The sequence below is a fragment of the Papaver somniferum genome, chromosome 3 (assembly GCF_003573695.1).
Source record: "Papaver somniferum cultivar HN1 chromosome 3, ASM357369v1, whole genome shotgun sequence".
Lineage (NCBI taxonomy): Eukaryota > Viridiplantae > Streptophyta > Magnoliopsida > Ranunculales > Papaveraceae > Papaver > Papaver somniferum.
This window is the reverse complement of record NC_039360.1, coordinates 198827857-198844443: the sequence shown is the minus strand read 5'-3', so window position 1 is coordinate 198844443 and position 16587 is coordinate 198827857.

Below are 16587 nucleotides of genomic sequence, written 5' to 3'. Positions count from 1 at the left end.
CTATTTTTTATTAATGTATTGTCTATGTGTTATATCGTAATATTTGTATTAAGGATTTTTTTATGTACTTTAATAGGATCATCAAGATGCGACCCGTCTACTCAAACCTACCGCCGCACCAACAAAAATGCTTGCGTGGCCTTTATCCGGTGAATGTGAAAGGTTCAAGTCAATTGTTGCCAACTCGGGGTTAGCTAATGCCGCCGAGAATTCATTGTTGGAACATAATGATCGTGTGGCCATATAGGCGTTCGTGGAGAGAATGTATCCTGAGACCGATACTTTCCATATGCCGTTTGCGGAGATGACGATTACTCCGGATGATGTTGTGCAGATTCTTAACCTTCCCGACCAAGGCACAACTGTGAAGTTTAACTACACAAAGCAGTTAAGTTGGGCACAACTTTATGCTCTAACTAAAAAGTGCTTAGGTTGGGATGAAGAGACAACAACAACAGAGTTTAGGAGGCATGCAAGTTACATAACAAGACAGATTAACATTACAGCTTTGATGAATATGTTTCGAGGCACCTTGGAGAAGGAAAAGAATGGAACGTTAACTGATGAGCAAGTGAACCACGCTGCCACCGCATATCTCCTTTGTGTATTGGGATGTGTCATATTCCCCAATACTTCTGGCAATCGGATCGACGCCAATCTTATACAACTTTTGGATCCTCTCCATGAAGTCGGTGACTATTCTTGGGACACGGCATGCCTGACATTCTTGATGGAAGAGTTGAGAAAGGCTTCGAGGCTAGGAACCTGCCAAGTTTCCGGGAACGTGGCTCTATTGCAGGTTTTTTCTTTAACTCTATAACTCACTCTATAGTTATTCGGTAGACAATACATATGATGCATATTCATAACTCCAAATGACGCATATTCGGTAGGAAATGATCCATCTCTTTTTCCGAATGTTGGTTATTCGGTGGCTAGGTACTCAGTTTTATTTCCGATTATATATAATCGGAAATATTCTTTTGATATTACTACCGAATATACAGGCCAGAAAAACTATAGGTTACTGAACTCCAAATGACGCATATTCGGTAGGTAATGATCCATCTATTTTTCCGAATGTTGGTTATTCGGTGGCTAGGTACTCAGTTTTATTTCCGATTATATATAATCGGAAATATTCTTTTGATATTACTACCGAATATACAGGCCAGAAAAACTATAGGTTACTGAACTCCAAATGACGCATATTCGTTAGGAAATGATCCATATCTATTTCCGAATGTTTGGTATTCGGTGGATAGGTACTCAATTTTATTTCCGATTATATATAATCGGAAATAATGTTTGGAAATTACTACCGAATATGCACAATCTATTTACTAAAACTTGGTTTCTTATCTATATAGGCATGGATCTATGACCACTTCCCTATCCTGAAGTTGGCCGGAGAGAACCCGGGGTGGTGCAAAGGTACTCCTAAAGGAACAAAGTATATATTTGAAGACAACCGTTCTAGGACAAAAGAGCAGCAGTTGATTCACATGAGGGAGATTTTGGACCAATTGAAGGCCTCAGACGTATGCTTTGACCCATACAAGGAAGATCGAGCCAGTGGGCATATAAATGTTCGGTCGGACTTGTCCCTTTATTTTGGACCATTGTGGCACCCCACAGGATATGTGATGTATAACCCCTCTAGGGTGATGCGACAACACGGGTATATACAACATCAACCTGTGGAGAAAATGGGGGATTACTACAAATTGGAGTTGGAGTTGTGCTCTTCTAGTGGTGATAATCTCACGATTGTTCACACAGGCCCACCTACTGTTCTTGATAACTGGGATAAGAGGAATGAGTTCATTATCGACACTGCTAGACGAACCACCCGAGGTGATGAAATTCTCTAGACTATATGAGTTGGTATAAAAAGGTATCACATCCTTTGGTTATCCGTGAAATCAAATCCAACACTACTGCGGAGGATTCAAGTTATAATTGTATCATCAAAGACAAACAAACTGGTTATGATAAACTGGTGCGTGTTCTTATATTTTTGTTTATTTTATATTATTCCTATAAATCTTAGGTAATTACCGTTTGATTTTATGTCATTACGTATAAAAAACAGGTGAATAGGTTCAAGCGTGTTTACAAAATGTTAACTGCATGCCTGAAGAGCGGAGATCCCATGCCAGCTGAGAAGATCAAAGAGGCTAGAGCTCTAGTTGATAATATGGATAAAGAAGATTATGCTGCCCAGTATGGGGAGAAAGTCACGAAGAGGCATCCGCCCAAGGTGGCAGTATCAAAGACAGGTAAAAGAACTCGAGCTTCATCGAGCGCTGAAGGTGCTCCAACTGAAGGTGCTCCAACTGAAGGTGCTCAAACCCGTGGTCTTGCAGGTTTGGGAGGTAGTCACGGTCGTAAAGTAAAGAAGAGCATATAAATGACAATGATTTGTGTTGTACATTCGGAAGTTTGGGTAACTAAGTTAGACAATTTCAAATGACAATGATTTGTGTTGTTAGACAACCCATATACGGAAGTTTGGGTAACTAAGTTAACTTCCGATTATTTCAAGTTCAAAATTTGAAAAGTATCAGTTTTTCCCAAATTCTGATTTTTGGGCCATCGTACATTCGAGACTTTAAAAAAAAATTATCCTCCGAATATTACAAGTTCAAAACAAACCATGCCATGGCTCTAGGTGGTTCCAAGGGCCAATATAGAAGGTTAGACAACCCATATTCGGAAGTTTGGGTAACTAAGTTAACTTCCGATTATTTCAAGTTCAAAATTTGAAAAGTATCAGTTTTTCCCAAATTCTGATTTTTGGACCATCGTACATTCGGTACTTTACAAAAAACAATTATCCTCCGAATATTACAAGTTCAAAACAAACCATGCCATGGCTCTAGGTGGTTCCAAGGGTCAATATAGAAGGTTAGACAACCCATATTCGGAAGTTTGGGTAACTGAGTTGACTTCTGATTATTGCAAGTTCAAAATTCGAAAAGTATCAGTTTTTCCCAAATTCTGATTTTTGGGCCATCGTACATTCGGACTTTACAAAAAAAATTATCCTCCGAATATTACAAGTTCAAAACAAACCATGCCATGGCTCTAGGTGGTTCCAAGGGCCAATATAGAGGTTAGACAACCCTATTCGGAAGTTTGGGTACTAAGTTAACTTCCGATTATTTCAAGTTCAAAATTCTGATTTTTGGGCCATCGTACATTCGGGACTTTAAAAAAAAATTTATCCTCCGAATAATATAGTCGTTTTTAGAAATACCAACCTAATCGGTAGATAAAAATTTAAGTTCGCTACCGAATGTCTGTTCGGAGGGAATACGTGTATCGTTAGCACTCGATTGTAGTGCATCATTGATACGAACCCTCAACGGCCATATTTTCAGAAACCTCAAAGGCCATATTTTCAAAAATTAGAGCCGTTGGAACTCTAATCTATATAAGGAGGGTAACCCCTCTCAGTTATTATTGAGTAAAAAATTAGAATGAAAAACCTTTTCAATGGCAAGTCCATCATCAATTGACACATACTTCGGAGATGCAAGCGAACAACTACATCAATTGCAGCAATGGAAGAAGAAATACAAAAAAGGAACAAACAACCTCAAAAAATAACCATCGTTAGTGGCAACGAAGGAGGAGGAAAGGAAATCAAGGCTAAGAAGCGAGTGAAGAACAATTCCATCATAGAGAAAGATTAAAACAAGTTGAGGAAGAGACCGAATGGATAAAAATTATTACATTGTGAAAGATATACCCAAAGAACAGCAGGACGATCGTATATTTTGGATTAACGTTTCATTGGGTCCTTTTGTTGTAGTACAAGAAGCCACGCCACAATTATGAACCATCCCATGTTTTCTTCAAGGGTGCACCATGGTTATAAAACTGTGCACCGAGTAAACCATATTCTGCTAGGCACAGAGACGACAGGTTTGCGGCACAAGATGCTTATTCCAAGTGGAGAGGAGAGTCGTTCTACATGTCGAGCCGCGTTGATTGTTGCATCTCGGACTGGGAAAAGAATAATGTGATGTTTGAGTGCTGTAAATTCAAATTTTTAATATAATCGGCGGTTTGATAAAATATGGAATTCCCAATATGATTAATCGGATTGAAGTGTTATAATACTGTTGTTCCGATTACATAGTTTCAAAAAAAATTATAGCCGTGCCTCGAAATACCCACCAAATCGGATAGATATTTAAGTGTTCTACCAATTATAAATATTCGACAAACGTGTATCATTACCAACCAATTATAATATCGGAATCAAAACGTGTATCAAAGAGCCCTTCCTACATTCGGAATCAAAACGTGTATCATTACCAACCGATTATATAATTGCCACCGATTAATCATATACCTTCACAAAAAATTTCCAACAAACTTGTACAAATTACATGTTCGAAAAAAATGATCAAACATCGTCATCATCCGAGGGGATCAATTCGAGTAACTCAGCGGGAAAGTTGTTGTCCATAACGCGATCCCAATCAACCATGTTGGACTCATATTGTTCACCCAATCCTTGCAATGGTTCATCGGAAGTAATCGTGCCACTTACTCAACGGAGGTAACAGACATCTTTCTTTACTCTTAAACCGATAAAATGCATTTCATCAAAAATGCCATTACGATTCTTCTATCTTTAACCGACTCGTCGCAAGCCGTTCTTGTGGGTGCAAACGTCATGCTAAGTCCATACATAGGAGGAACAAAGAAATGTACCACAATTCAAAACGTCCGCTAGGAGATATCCAAATTTAGGAATTGTCATCAAACTTGGATCCGATTGTCTTCAATCCCTTTCGCACTTCACACGCGCAACTAAGTCTTTGAACTCTTGTTCTTTGTCGTATCTATCTCTCGCCTCATCATCTCCATATAAAAACCCTTGTCCTTCACTAGTTGTACCGCCATCTTATTTCTTAAATATTGGAATTGGGTGACATCTTCGATATCCGCCTCTCTAAAGTAACCCATTTGTTCCGTAGCAATGTGAAACCCACAATTTCCGTCCCCATCAACCTCGTCAGTCGACAAACAAATGGAATGATAAGTGGAGGGAGTTGTTACAAATACTCTTTGTATATTGTATATGTGGATCGATTTGGTCTTCCTTTAAGATCTCCAGGGAAACGAAGAGTACCTTTGTCCTCTTTTTAGTATGAATTTCCACTGGTGGGTTTGTTGCGAGGCGTTCATTGCTCAACAACTCTTTGACAACATTGGGTTGACTTACTTGAGAAGGTCTGTAGAGATTTTTGGCCTTACTTGTCGGGTGGTTGGTCCACTTTGATCATTTCTTGGACGACCTCTTTTCTTAGGTTCCGGCTCATCTTCAAATTCCGCTTCCGAACGCTCGTGCCTAGACAATATTCTTTTATTAGACAAATACTCCTTCAACTCTTTTCTTTGGATGGTCCTCGACACTTCGGTGTCCGGCCTACCAGTGTTCTTTTGCTTAATAGGTTCATCAACCTCCCTTAAAAAAGGGTGAAGGGCTTCCTCCAAATTATGCATCAATATTTGCTTTTTGGTGCCGTTTGATGTAGCGTAACACTCGTCTATTCGTGCACACAATTCCGACTCAAAGAAAGACGGACCATCAACTACCGGGGTGTTCGGAGTGAAATTTAATTGCTTCCAAAATGGATGAATATCATTGATGTCAAGCACTTCAACATACCTACCCAACTTATGACGACACGAGAGTCCAATACCTATCATATCCTTGCAAACACAAACCGTATTCTCGTAATCATAAGTTTTATATAACTTCAACTGTTTCATCATGCGATTTATTGCCCATCTTGAAACTTTATGAACAACTCCCCTTAGAAGCAATTTTTCCTTAATATGTTCCATCGGGAATTGGTGTACACTAAATTGCATACATTTCCCAATCTTTACGAGATCACGATTGGTGAATTCATGGATTGCTTCTTGTATCGACACAACTCCATTTTGACTACCAATTAGTATTTTCTTTAGTCGACCATGAGACCCCTCCGCAATGCTTGTCGCCTCGTTCTTGAAGTTACGATATTCATATGTCCATGCAAACACAAACCTCTCCTTAATCGTTAACCATTGTTTTTTACAATACTCAACCGGTTTTGGATAGTCCGTGCGGTATTCATCCTCAAATTTCTTCAAGTTACATTCGTAAATTTCCTCGGTCATCGACCAAACGATTTTGTCCCATGCTTTCATGAACATTTTCCAAATAATTCCATCCTCCTTCCACTTTTCTTCAAATAACCTATCCTCTTCCTTACGTTCTTCCATTACTAATGCGCTCATCCTCTTCCTTTGACCTCTTGGTACCCTTCCTTGGTCTTTTATCTTGGAAATGATGATGGCAATTGGTTTTGAGATTGCATTGAATGTGCCACGTACATTGCAAGTTTTGGGCTTCCGGAAACACTACCGCTATTGCATGCATTAAGGCTTGATCGTTATTCGTTACAATAACCGTTGGAAAATTATCACCGTTATAAATGGGCCTCAACGTCTCCAACATCCAAATGAAACTCACATTGTTCTCATGATCCATTAAACCCCATGCAATCATAAACGTGTTTTTTCCGAAGTATGGCAACCAATGTTCAACAATGGCATGTTATACTTTTTTGTCTTATAAGTAGCATCTATCAACAAAATTTGATGAAAGCATTGAGCCAATTGGATCATTTCGGGATGTGCCAAGAAAATACGAACCACTATACCATCCTTTTCTTCCCTTCTCAAGGTGTAGCCGTGTAACTCCGCTAACCACTCCGATTGTTGCATGACCGTTCTACCATCCCATTCAGTCCTTTTGATCGTAGCTAGGGCCGACTTATTGTAGACAAAGAAGACAAGTTGTCGGGTCGTCCGCCTTTAGTTTACTTAAGATCGCACTCGCTTTTTGGATCCGCATAGACCTCACCATCTGCATTTGATGTGGTTTTAACTTGGCAACCATTACATGTCCAATTAAATCCAACGGATCATCATGGTTGTGACAACCGTTATCAACTTTATACATTTTATACTCTTTACCTTTAATACCATCGGGCTTATAGAAGACAATCTTAAATGGGCATCCTATCTTCTTGGTATTGCCTCGTATTCCTATTCGTCTTCCGTACGTACTTACTATTCTTTCCCTCGTGACTCTTTCGCGTCCCACCCGCTCACAATCATTTCAAATCGAGTGTCACTAACATGATTATTTTGAACTACCACGCACATGTTATCTTTTGCCTTGTTCATAAGCCATTCCTTTGCCTCCTTCTTACTTCCAAATGTTTAAACGTGCATAAAATAAAACAAATCTAATAAGCATAACCATTTAACATATAAATTTTGAAAAAAAAGAAATAGTAATGAGTATACCAAATCGTTTGCATAGTATAGGGAAGTGTCGGGCCTCAAATAGAAATCATCAACAAACTCTTCAACGGCCTGCATATGAAAGCAACAAATTATTATACAATAATCGGAGGTTATTAAATAAGTCAAACTTCCGAATATACTATATTCGGAATCCTATCGGTTACCCAAAACACCCGATTTATGCAAATGAATGTACATAGTTTACTGAGTGCAAAAAATGATATAATCGGAAGCTAAAATATATAGTAAAACAACCGAATATAAATAACCGGGAGATAAATTTAATAGATAAACATCCGATTTTCAAGTTTTCGGAAATTTTATTTTGAGGCCACTGTTATATTCGGCAGTCAAATAATGTTAAACTATTACCGATTGTAAAGGATAAGAATACTGAGTTTTGAAATACCTACCCAAGCACTTCAACATACCTACCCAACTTATGACGACACGAGAGTCCAATACCTATCATATCCTTGCAAACACAAACCGTATTCTCGTAATCATAAGTTTTATATAACTTCAACTGTTTCATCATGCGATTTATTGCCCATCTTGAAACTTTATGAACAACTCCCCTTAGAAGCAATTTTTCCTTAATATGTTCCATCGGGAATTGGTGTACACTAAATTGCATACATTTCCCAATCTTTACGAGATCACTATTGGTGAATTCATGGATTGCTTCTTGTATCGACACAACTCCATTTTGACTACCAATTAGTATTTTCTTTAGTCGACCATGAGACCCCTCCGCAATGCTTGTCGCCTCGTTCTTGAAGTTACGATATTCATATGTCCATGCAAACACAAACCTCTCCTTAATCGTTAACCATTGTTTTTTACAATACTCAACCGGTTTTGGATAGTCCGTGCGGTATTCATCCTCAAATTTCTTCAAGTTACATTCGTAAATTTCCTCGGTCATCGACCAAACGATTTTGTCCCATGCTTTCATGAACATTTTCCAAATAATTCCATCCTCCTTCCACTTTTCTTCAAATAACCTATCCTCTTCCTTACGTTCTTCCATTACTAATGCGCTCATCCTCTTCCTTTGACCTCTTGGTACCCTTCCTTGATGATGGCAATTGGTTTTGAGATTGCATTGAATGTTCCACGTACATTGCAAGTTTTGGGCTTCCGGAAACACTACCGCTATTGCATGCATTAAGGCTTGATCGTTATTCGTTACAATAACCGTTGGAAAATTATCACCGTTATAAATGGACCTCAACGTCTCCAACATCCAAATGAAACTCACATTGTTCTCATGATCCATTAAACCCCATGCAATCGTAAACGTGTTTTTTCCGAAGTATGGCAACCAATGTTCAACAATGGCATGTTATACTTTTTTGTCTTATAAGTAGCATCTATCAACAAAATTTGATGAAAGCATTGAGCCAATTGGATCATTTCGGGATGTGCCAAGAAAATACGAACCACTATACCATCTTTTTCTTCCCTTCTCAAGGTGTAGCCGTGTAACTCCTCTAACCACTCCGATTGTTGCATGACCGTTCTACCATCCCATTCAGTCCTTTTGATCGTAGCTAGGGCCGACTTAATTGTAGACAAAGAAGACAAGTTGTCGGGGTCGTCCGCCTTTATTTTACTTAAGATCGCACTCGCTTTTTGGATCCGCATAGACCTCACCATCTGCATTTGATGTGGTTTTAACTTGGCAACCATTACATGTCCAATTAAATCCAACGGATCATCATGGTTGTGACAACCGTTATCAACTTTATACATTTTATACTCTTTACCTTTAATACCATCGGGCTTATAGAAGACAATCTTAAATGGGCATCCTATCTTCTTGGTATTGCCTCGGTATTTCCTATTCGTCTTCCGTACGTACTTACTATTCTTTCCCTCGTGACTCTTTCGCGTCCCACCTCGCTCACAAATCATTTCAAATCGAGTGTCACTAACATGATTATTTTGAACTACCACGCACATGTTATCTTTTGCCTTGTTCATAAGCCATTCCTTTGCCTCCTTCTTACTTCCAAATGTTTAAACGTGCATAAAACAAAACAAATCTAATAAGCATAACCATTTAACATATAAATTTTGAAAAAAAAGAAAAGTAGTAATGAGTATACCAAATCGTTTGCATAGTATAGGGAAGTGTCGGGCCTCAAATAGAAATCATCAACAAACTCTTCAACGGCCTGCATATGAAAGCAACAAATTATTATACAATAATCGGAGGTTATTAAATAAGTCAAACTTCCGAATATACTATATTCGGAATCCTATCGGTTACCCAAAACACCCGATTTATGCAAATGAATGTACATAGTTTACTGAGTGCAAAAAATGATATAATCGGAAGCTAAAATATATAGTAAAACAACCGAATATAAATAACCGGGAGATAAATTTAATAGATAAACATCCGATTTTCAAGTTTTCGGAAATTTTATTTTGAGGCCACTGTTATATTCGGCAGTCAAATAATGTTAAACTATTACCGATTGTAAAGGATAAGAATACTGAGTTTTGAAATTTTTTGAGGAATTCGTTTTTGGGGCCATTCGGGGGTAAATAACTCTACATAACTACCGAATGTAGATTTTTTTGGAAAACCAATTTGGGGTTTTTTCTCATATTCGGCAGTAAACTACTATCTTGGAACTACCGAATATACATATTTGGTACTCAGTGTGTTACATTCGTAAGTTTATTCGAGAAAATATCTACCGAATCTGGGTAGTTCATGGCATTCAATGCATGCAATAATCGGTATTTCTTGTTTACAAAAGCACACAAACGCATGCAAATCGAGTATTTGAGTTTCTTAACACAATACCTGTGTTTTACATGCATCGTTAGCTTCAATATCAGGCGATTCTCCATTTTCTTCCATGAAAGGGTCGTCTAGGTTTTCCTCTCCACAAAAGTTTGGATCATTCAACATATACCCCAAATCGTCTTCGCCATGATTCTCACCTTCTTCTTCATATCCATCCATTTTTGTAGTGATAAAATGGGTTTTCCCTTTTTTCCTTCACCTTCTTCTCTATAACTCTAACAACTCAAAAATGAAAAAGAAATGGAAAAAATGAAACAAAAATCATTCTAATACTGCACCGACTACAATCGGAAGTCTGGATAAATTTTTGTCTTCCGATTGAAATCGGAGGATAAAATTTTTATCATATCCTCCGAATATATAAGGGTAATTTTGCCATTACGAATTACGCGAGATAAGGGCTGGCTACATTTTTCCTTTGGGTGACCTTTTTTGTTTTATTGTTGGCCCCTAAATCCTTTTGAGTGGCCCCTAAAAACGCGAGGATTTTAATGATCTGCAAATCGAAGAAGAACCATCTGAGAGCTTTAAAAAAGAGGAAACTTTAAAAATGTGTTTTGAAATTATAACCTTCTAAGTTCAGAATTAGCTAGAGTTTCGACAGTAGGACGGATAATCTTTTTGTGTACATATAAAAATGTGTAGCTTCAAATTAACCAAGGTTGCAACTATATTTGGTGCACAAATATTTTTTGTTGATAGCAGACAGCTAAATTTGAAAGACATGGTATTTGTTGCTGGTTTTCATCTTCGATTATTTGAACGATCATATTTACCAATCCTTTCGAGAGACATGGTTTTCATCAAGTGTATTTTGTATTCTGCATTTGATTAGGTTTGTTTATTGAAATGGGAAGCTTACTAACAACCTCTTTGTCGACCCGAACTCCGGGTTCCAACGGTTACAAAAACGTACATATTCATCTTGTACACAACCTCAGTGCATGACATTGTCAGCGCCTTTGAATCCTTTGCGAAACTCAACTATATCCGATGCCTTTCTTTCTTTTCCTTGTCTTTCTCCTCCTTGGTTACCTTGGAAACCCGCTCCTCCTCTTCTTTAGACCGCTACCCTTTCTTTGCACGTGTCGGGTTTAGAATAGTTCTACAATTCAGCCGTACATTAGCATGTATGTGAAATGTACACAAAAAATGAGCTGCATTAGGGAAAGCTGCTGGTATGGCACGCGTGCGGTCGGAGATGGGATCACGGGGAATACAACTCTTTCTCCAGGGTTTTATTTATTTTCTCATCTTCTTCTCTTCTCCTTCCATCAGTCAAAATCCACAGTATAATCAACGGTATTTTCTATAGTGGAGCAATCACTTCTAATTTTTCCTTTGATGATAGTTATAAGTTTCGGATTTCAAATCGGTAGATTTAAAATTCTTAAGTTGTTTAGAACATCTGTGTGGCTGCTGTGATTTAAGAAGTGTTTCGTGCTGAAGATGAACAAGGAACACTACAAGAGCTGTTAAAAAACTGTTTTCTCGGGATATTTAGTAAAGATTTGGACGGAAACCAGCTAGAAGATGGGACTGAATTTGGTTTCAATGTCGTCAATTTCTGTTGATGAATGGTAAAGATTAAGACTTGTTTTAGATTCCTGATAGTATTAGGAATATTGGGTGTTAGTCCTACTTGAATTTGCAGGGCTATAAAAGAGCCAAGCATCCACAACAAACACCTCTCTTCACAACCAGTACTGCATACCAACTGTTTGGTAAAAATTCTCAATAGTTCTTCTCTTAAAAGCAAAATTTGACTCATGAGTTTCTTCAAGTTACAATTTCTTCAAGTTACAAGATACTTGATAGCAGGGGCAGTAATCCAATTTGGATATGTAGAAGAGTAAAACACAGTAAACGTAAAGCAAAAAAAAAAAAGAGTAAAGCTATAGAGAAAAAGGATTTGACAGTTTGAAAATGTTGGGAGATTTAATCGAGAGAAAGGTGGTGGTGAATCCGGTGATGCAAAACATTTAAGTGGCAAAGTTTGTAAATATTTAACTAACTGAATAATTAACCGTAACTGACAGATTGAACAAAATAGCCAGTTGGCCACATTGACTAACGGGTCAACGACCCAAACACTAAACTAGACAAATTTATGACCCAAACACTAATACCTACCAAAATTAACGACCCAAACACTAATTTACTCTTATTAATACAATACCCAATGTTTAACACTCAAAGCATCAGGAATAACAAAGATACTAGCTCTTATGATTCGTATGGGATGGGTTATGACACCCGCCTTATTTCCCTGCAAGTTTCTATTGTACCAGTAAATGATGTTCTCTCGTATACTAGTAGTGTTGAGTTTCTCTGTTCTAAAAACCCAACTACATCTCACTTTCCAGATTCCCCACATGGTTGTGGCAATGATTTCTGGACAATTATTTTTTATACGGAACCAATAATTCCACAAATATTTGAAATCGAGCTGTCTAGCATTACCAGGAAGGTGATCAATACCAAGCCAACTACAAATCAAAAATGAAAACTCACAAAACATAAAGAGATGTGTGAGAGTTTCTCCCCATTTTCCACATAGAGGGCAAATTGGGTTGACGTGAGTTATGATTCTGGAAATTCTTTCATTTAAAGTAAGGATATCATGACTTACCTTCCAGATAAAGGTTTGAAATTTAGGGCTTGTTTGAAGGCTCCAAATTCTGGTCCATTCTTGTCGAGCATTCTGTCTGCTTTCATTGCCCTTCTATTTGAGATTGTTGTACAAAGATTTTGTTGTAAATTTCCCGTTCCTCTCTAGTTTCCATATAGGTGTATATCCTCTTCTTCTTCTTTTTTTATCTGCATTATCATAACTATACTCATTATTTCATTTTCAAAACATTGGTGCAGCTTATCTATGCCCCATTCCCATTCTTCCTCCTTTAAACTTAGTGTAAGGTTTATTATTTTGTTGCATCTGAAAGTTGGCGATGTAACCTCCCGGTATCCAGTCGTCTTCCCAAATATTAATAGTTTCACCATTTCTCACAATCCACGAGGCTGAAGGAGATAAATTGACATTTTTTTCCATCAAACTCGTATTTAGATAGTACTTCTCCTTTATCACTGTTGCCCACAGAGCGTTTGGTTCCTTTAGCAATCTCCAGTTTATCTTTGCTAACATGGTCGCATTGAAAGTTTTCATATCCAAAATTCTCTCCCCCCAAAAGCTTTATGGGTGCATATAAAAGACAGAGATTTTAAACAAACCTATCTAAGTTGGTCTTGCTGTTTACCCCATAGAAAATTTCTCTGAGCTTTGTCGATCTTCTTGGTGATAGCACATGGAACACTAAAGCAGTTTATTTGGTATATGGGGACAATATAGAAGAACTAGCTTTTATCATGACTATCTTACCAGCTGTATTGAGAGTTTTGGTCATCCAACCTTGAAGCTTGTTTTCGATTTTGTCTAGAACATGTTGGAAAGAAGTAATTTTGGATGTGTGGGTGAAAAGTGGTGAACCTAGATATTTGTCATTGAGGGAGACTTTCTTGACAACTAGAATGTTGGTTACATTATCAATCTTTCTTTGATGAGTGTTTGTTCTAAAGAATACGCCAGATTTCTCAAAATTTATTAGTTGGCCTGAGACCTTGCTAAACTCGTTAAATATAGCCAGAATGTTATGAGAAGTATGAGAGTAGGCATTGGTGAAAACCAGAAGGTCGTCCACAAACAACAAATGGGAGATAAGAGGGGTTGTATTACTAACCTTAATGCCACTTATGGTGTTTTCTATTTCGGCTTTAGAGAAAGTTCTGGACAGCATTTCCATGCAAATGATGAATAAGTACGGGGACAGGGGATCCCCTTGCCGCAATCCTCTAGTTATGGAGAAGCTACCACAAGGAACACCGTTGAGAATAACCGTATCTGTAACAATACTTAAACAGTGGCAAACCAGATTTGCACTGCATCTCATTGAACCCTAGGCTCTTCATAGTCTTCATAAAAAAGGGACATTATGCTCTGTCAAAAGCCTTAGATATATCAATCTAGATTCCCATCAAGAAATCATCCCCTCTTTGATCTCTCATGGTGTGGATAATGATCGTTTTAATTATCTAAAATAACCCTATTTTCATAAAATATTCTAGAAATATCGTCCAAATAAAAGAATAAATGAAAATAGGATTCATGGACATATATAGACATCTGTTAGTGATTAATTACTGTGATACCACTAAGGTCCTGACTTTTTATGCATAGCCACGTTTGGGTATGATACAGTCAGCAAACTTGTATTAAAGTAAGCTGCATAGTTGGATGAAATGAAAGTATTTAAACGAGAAGAGCAAACAACTACAGAAACCCCGGTTGTTGGAAAAACTCTAAAATCGTTTGACGAAGAACCAGAAAAAACTCTCAATTCCTCTAAAATCCTCGCTTCTAACCCAATTTGAGGTACGATTTTTGATGTTTTCAGTGTTTTAGAAATAGAGTTTACTTATTTTTTATGTTTTTATGCCCAGGGTTTGTTGATTTCTTGGTATTTTAAAACTAGAGTTTGAAATATGCACTTTCGGAGCACCGAAAGAAGAATCACTAGCACACCAACACAAATTAAGAAAAAGCAATTTAAATTCTTTCAAAACTTACAAAATAAAAAAATTGAAAAATGAGAGAATTCTGTAGTTTCAAAGTTTATTTAGGTTAGACCTTTTTTTTTATCGTCATTTAGGTTAGATTAGTTTCAAAACATATTTTGGTTTGCTTAGTTAGTATTTGGAACTGAAGTATGCATTTGATTCTGGAGTTGATGATGTGGGCAAATTAAAACATGGGAAACCTAAGAAGGATACCAACGATCCATAGATTACCCATTAATCAGTAGTTTAAGGGAGTTCGGCCAGCACAAAATTATGCACAAATTTGATACAACATTTGAACTATGGGGTTCTAGTTTATGATTTAAGGGATTATTATATGTGCACATCACGATGTTAGTCTTTCCAGCTACAGTTATTTTTCATGTGAGATAAGTTGATTTTTTTTTTCCATTATCTTTCTTGGCTATGAGTCACTAACACATGATACTAGTTGTTCGTTGTAAGTCGTGTTCGTAACAAGATTGATCTCTCGATAACGATTCATATATTGTGCAATTACGCTGATACAATTCCTATTGTTTAATTAAGTATGTTTCAAAACTCTTTGTTCCTGGGTTCTATGTCAATCTTACTGGGTTCTATGTCAATGGAGACGAATTTTGTATTTTGAGTTGTTTAACCTTGGGGCTCGCATAAGCCTCCTTGCCTTTTGGTATTAATTACACTATGCAACTGAAGGTTATTATATATGGGATAATTCCCCAAGTTCCATTTACATATATATAATAGGGGTATATTCACGAAGTTTATATTTATGTATAGGGATGTATTTTGAGTCATTTTCATTAATTTTGGTTAGGATTGTCACTGCTATTTAAGTTCACCTACGTTTCCTTCGTTTAATCTTCGTTGTTCATATGTTTGTATCAATTTCCTATAATGCTTAGGTTACTGAATGATTAGCTAAATTTCACCATGTTTACATTATTGGCATATTCTTGTTTTAACGTGGAGCCCTTAGAGAACTTGCTGCGAGTTTAACTCATGTGGAATGTGGATATATTTTTAGGTTTTGGAGAGCGGAAAGATCTTGCATCATTTCTAGGTTTTTAATGGATTTGTAGACAGCTAGCGGCCGGTGAAGATTTGCGTTTTTATTTGATCATTGTTTCCAACATGTTTACTTTGATCTTATAGTACAGAGCGATTGGATTTTATAACTCTTGGGTATCCTGTATTTGAATTTAGATGTCTTTTTCATATGTGCCAAAGATATATCGAGCATCTTTTAATCATATTATAGAGTTACATAACCTCTTATTATAAACTAAATCTTATAAAAAAAATCTCCCTTCATATATGCAAGCACCATGGGGAGCTAGATGATTCCTTTTCAGTGAGTTCCATTAAGTTGATTTTCTAAGTACCATGTTATCCCTGTATATAAATAGATGGGAACCATTTTTTGGGTTTGATCCTTTCGCCAAAGGGCATACATTATGTGTTCTGTATGTATGGGGTTATTTCCATATGGAGTCTAGTTTCTAAATCTTGCCTCCATGTGGTGTACTGAAGTCCTTGCATATCTTGTCCTTTGGACTGAACAATTGTTTTGGGAAATATGTACTACTGTTTGATGCATTAGGGAGAATTTTATGTAAAATAATGGACTAAAGAAAAAAAAAATATAACATAGTGTAGTCTCTTGTAGAGCTCAGTCTAACTTTCTTTCCAGAGTTCTAATTTCTTCTCTAGTCCTCGTGTTCCTTCATCCCTTCTACGGGTGTCTGTCTCTCGGC